The 5,120-nt window shown below is 42.7% G+C and overlaps 2 long non-coding RNA genes across 2 annotated transcripts; both read left to right on the top strand.

Moving 5' to 3' along the window:
- The first annotated feature begins 360 nt into the window (after window positions 1-360).
- LOC120665954 lies at window positions 361-1,960 on the top strand. Its single transcript, XR_005671478.1, has 2 exons — window positions 361-1,079; window positions 1,659-1,960. It is a non-coding gene; the product is annotated as an uncharacterized LOC120665954 (long non-coding RNA).
- Window positions 1,961-2,507: 547 nt separating this feature from the next.
- LOC120665953 lies at window positions 2,508-4,311 on the top strand. The gene is made up of 3 exons (XR_005671477.1): window positions 2,508-2,793; window positions 2,882-3,795; window positions 3,930-4,311. It is a non-coding gene; the product is annotated as an uncharacterized LOC120665953 (long non-coding RNA).
- The last annotated feature ends 809 nt before the right edge of the window (window positions 4,312-5,120 follow it).

The following is a 5,120-nucleotide window of genomic DNA, read 5'->3' as shown; positions in this document are numbered from 1 at the left end:
TTTGCCCTCCTCCCCGCGCTTCACGGTAAAAGGAGGGACGCGTGGCGTGCAGCCTGAGCTTGAGCATTTTACCAGAAAAGCCCTCTTCTTTTATATAAATTACAGATAAACCCAGGCTATCCGGACCGTACAGTAGCAGCATTCTTAAAATTTTCATACAGACCCTCACACTAATATTTAATTACATACAAAGAAGGAGAAATTCGATAATACTTCGTGTTTGCAAAAAAACCCCGAGGTATTTTTTCGCGCAGGCACCACAGCCTCCTCACTCTCCTCCAGCTCCCTCTCCCTCCCGCTCGGCCACTCCGGGCTTCCTGCTCCCCGGTGCCGCCCTCTCTCCCCCTCTCTGCTCTCTCCCTCCCCTTCTCCCTCTCCTCCTCCTGCTCTCCGACACCGCCGCCCGCTCCCGCGGGATCCAGATCCGGCACGGGGTGCGGCTCGGAGGGAGAGAAGGCGATCTTGGAGAGATTTGCGATGGCCTGGCGGTTCGAGAGCCGCGCGGCCCCTCGCCGTGGCTAACGCCGACTTTGATGCGCGGGCAGCGCTTGAATGCGAGCACCGCGTGGAGAAGTGCATGGGCGTCGGGGCTGTAGAGGCGGACGCTTGCACCATTCTCGATTTCTCTTCCCCCAATTTCCCTTCTCTGCTCTTCGATGCATCAAATCAGAGGAGATGCTGCCAATCGATCTGCTCTACTTTTCCAATCACCGATACCAGCTTCTTCCCCAGCATGGCAGCACGTGTCCTCCCTCCGTCATTTGCTCTCCATCGCAATAATCTAGCTGGATCTACTGCCCAATTGATCTGCTCTACTTCTCCAACGACAAGCGGGCGGGTGAGATCAGCCGGCCGTGGACGGGCGGGAGCTGCGACTGTCAGCTCTACCAAGCTCCGCCCCCGCATGTGGGCAAGCTCTGCGTGAGTGGGCTCTGGCAAGCTCGGACGGGCGCAAGAGGGCAGGAGCCGTGGGGCAGGCTCCACCGCCACGGGTGGCGAGCTCCGCGTAGGAAGGCTTCGGCGAGCTCGGCCGGTTGCAAGCAGGCGAGAGCAGCTACCTCCGCGTATGGATCCTGCTGGTGAGCCACCCTCCAAGTGCTGTAACCACCCATCTCGATCCCCTTCCTCTTCACCTGTTTTTTTTCTTTTGATTGCATTATGGTTGTACCTTTCTCTGCTTGTCATTGAGAGATAATAATTAGTAAAGGAAAGTTTAGACTTGGTGTCTAATCAGCACTGAAGTCTGTAGATTGGGTATCACAGGAATACATGTAAGCAAAACATAGAATAATGTTATATTAAAGTAAGAGTAAAGTTTAAGTTGTAACTATGATTGAGATCAGGACCTACATATATGTTGAATTGTCATATATAGTTTGCATACATGACCTGTCATGTTTAACACTTGAAGTTATGGTAGAAGGCCAAGTGCCAATTGGTTCAAGCTTCAAGAGATGTTATGCTGAAAGTATTATCAAGCTTTTTCAATTGCATTGATGTGTAAATGATATATGGTCGTCTACTGGGTAAAAAAAATTGTTTCTAACTAGGATGGAAAATGACTAGTAAGTTTGAGCGGCCCATCATATCCTGAGCTCCTTTTGGCTTCGGAGGCCTTGTTGTGAGAAATTATCTTACTGGGTTTCTTCATTATGTAGATGGACTATGTGGTCGATGCGAAGCCATTGCTCAAGAAGATGGAGAGGAATGGAATAGGCCTTAAGAGAGCTTCATTTATATGGTTTATGCACTATATTATGACAAGCAGAAGAGGTTCAATGCCGCAAAGAAGATGTACAATCTGGGGATGCAGAAGTAAGCAATCTGTTTGTTCCAGTGGTGTACATCAGTAATAGATTATAGGGATGTGGACAGATTAGTGCAACAGAAAGAATTATAGAAATACAAACAATTTCGGTTATGTTTACTTCTTGTTTTAATTGCCTTGCATTATTTCAAACATTGAGGTGCAGAGGATATTTCTTCAGGTAACTGCAAACCAATTTTAGAATGCCGCACTCATGCTATCCTAATGGAACATTTAAATTAAAAAATACTCACTTGTGCCACATGGATATATTATGAGGATTCTCTGTTCTTAAGAATCATAGATTGTATATGTTCGTTCTTTAAGAATCATAGTGTATATTCTATATGTTCAGTTGGTGATTTATTTACCTTTTGCAATTCTCAAGATGCAAAAAAAAAGTACACAAGAAAGTGTCTAGCCTAACTAACATGATAATTTTAATGTTTATTTGTCAATAAAAAGTACACTAGAAAAAAGTACTACCGAATGAACATTGTTAATATATAGGGGGCTCCCATTTCTTTGCAGTCTAAAATTTGACAGTTCTTTGTACCTCTCACATAAAGATGATGGATTTGTTTTATTCTGCTCATTTGTATGCATCGGATAAAGCCATAAAGGTGATCATGATCTGCCCATTTTGTTTTAGAAGCTCATTTACATATGCCTACAGTGGGAAGAAACTAGGACGGACTTGAGAAAAGCTTCAAAACAGTGCAATATTCTTGGTCAGCTCATGGTTATTGTACTCTTTTCAAATGCGACAATTTTATCATAGCTGCTATAAGTGAACATCAGGTTTATCAAAACTTATGGGACACATATAATTGTTGAAATGGCAATCCGAGCTCAGGATGTTATATGTGTTAAACGATATCATTCTTTATTCAACTGCTGATTTAAATCTGCATGTGGCGGATCTTAGTGATTTTTTTCCTGATGGGAAGAGCCATTTCCCAATATATCACAAAACAAAGAGCAAGGTACAAATGCTTCTACCTCGAGTCCATGTTGATGTGTTCTTGTGTACTGGAAAAGAAAGAAAAGCTAATCTGATTCATTTCAATACAGGTGCGTGATGTTTCTGTCAGGATAGTGCAGCAACCTAATAACCTGCACCTTTCTACCTACTCTGAAACATCAACCAAGGATGTAAGTATTTCTTATAACTTAGTGTCAATTTGCTGCCTCATGATATCGAGATCGAGACATAAGTGCCAAGGAAACTTGATGCTATTATGTTCAAATTTGCCCCTATCACTTCTCTTCTTACTGGTATTCCTGGTAGTGGTTACCTCAGCCATGCCATTAATTTATATCTTCGCTGTAAGTCCGAAAATAAATCTTTTTCATAGAACTATGTTACACGCTGTTTACTTTGTTAACTGTCTTTTAATTGAAACATCTTGGTTTGGAAGCTATTTAGCTGATTAGGTTATTCTACGGTTTGTTCTCCCAGATAAACCTGATCTTCAAGACTTGCAGTATTTCTTGAAGTTTCAAGCGCCTCTACAATGGGCACCTATGTTCAATGAGCTTGTCCTCATAATTTTTTAGAGATGCTTTTTGCTATTTTCTGTATGCCTCATCCAAATATGGGTGCATGTGTCTGAGGTAGCCACAAGGGCCCTAGAGGATGCTTCTGATCACTATAATTTTGGTATCAACATAAGATCCTCATCCAAATATTAGTATTTTTTGGGTAATGTGTATCTGTACCTTAGTTATCCCATTTGATCACATTTCAGATAATAACAGGAACTTGTTTGTCAATTTATTCTTGTCTTAAGACTGAATGTTAGATTGTTTACTAGGAAATATATTGTCACATGCTGTCACATGTCACAGATAATGATGATTTAATGATCCCAAGTTTGACTGTTAGATAATCTGATCTCAGTGACTTGGAAGCTTCACAGGCTTCTTTTCCTCAACAATTCAAGAGCATTAGCTTCACTGTTTGGGATGTTGGCTGCCAAGACAAGGTAAGAATAAGACCTTTTTATTTGGATGACGATACATTTGTATAGACCTGTAGCACTACTTGAAATTGTGTTTCAGTTGTAACTTCTCAATGGGTTACATGGTTTGCTTTTTCTGTGGCATCTTCATTATGCAGCAATCTCATGGATTTCTGCTACCCTAAAGTGTAGTACAAACCTGAAGCAATTTGCTGGTATAAAATTTCAGATTGGCATGCACAGACAGGAATTGGGGAAGTGGTTTTTATCTGACAGTGATATATTTGATGACTAGCATGCACAGTGTAATCAAAATCAGAGCATTTTACTCTTGAGACGTCACTGATTAGGAATTCTAGAATAATGTATTCTTCTGTTCTACGAGCAAATTAACATGTTCAGTTTGAAGTCCAATTGTAACGTTGATTCCAAGAATTGGCTTCTCTTGTTCCTGTTGCAGTTGGTCTATGTTGTTGTATAACAGAACTTATAAAGGATTATGCATATTTTAATCTCTATTGAAATCTAGATTCGTCTCTACTATGATGGTCATTGGTAGGGCGCGCAACGCACGCCTGATGTTCTAGTGTTTGTTAAACAGCGGTCGCAAGTGGAGGGTCCTGCATCGCCCGACCCCGCAGTCAAGCTCTGCCTCGCCCGACCATCGCTGGAATGACAAGCTTGAAGGTTCCCGACCATGATCACGGTGGCACAAAGCAGGTGACCGGCGCCAGCATGATGAGCTCAACTCGCTGCCGTGACCTCAGCGGCGCGAAGGCAAACGGTGCAGAACCAGGTCATCATCAGCCTACACTAGCAAGTTTGCGGCGAACTCAGCGCTTGCATCTATACAACTCGTCGAGCTCAACAGAACAGCAGCTGCGAGGTAGTGTGCAAAAAAAAAAGAAAGAAAGAAAGGATCCAGTTGAATAACTAAGGAAGTTTATTCGAAAAAAAAACAAAAGTATGGCACGACATGCTAATCAACCAAAAGGGGTGCAGACAATGCCCCGTTCCTAGCCAGGCTCTAAAGTTATTAAGATACCAGTGCGACTCTAACCAAGATGTCCACGTGACCAGGAGCATAAAAAACTATCTCGAGCCAAAGTAACATGGCCCAGCCTACTCCGACGACCATGATCCCCTCTCAGAAAAGATTTGATCTTATCTCCGGCTGCGTGCGTTCCGCGATGCGTCGGTTAAGATATGGATTTTCTCCACCAATTTGAGTTTGGATTAGCTACGCATCCAATCCCAAATTGGTGAGGGGCATTTGTTTGACGTATTTTTGTCATGATATATTCAAATGTCATGAATTAAGTTCAAGTGTTTTATTGAAAAGCTAGAAG

Source organism: Panicum virgatum, chromosome 3N (assembly GCF_016808335.1).
Source record: "Panicum virgatum strain AP13 chromosome 3N, P.virgatum_v5, whole genome shotgun sequence".
NCBI lineage: Eukaryota > Viridiplantae > Streptophyta > Magnoliopsida > Poales > Poaceae > Panicum > Panicum virgatum.
This window is presented reverse-complemented; position numbering and strand designations above follow the sequence as displayed.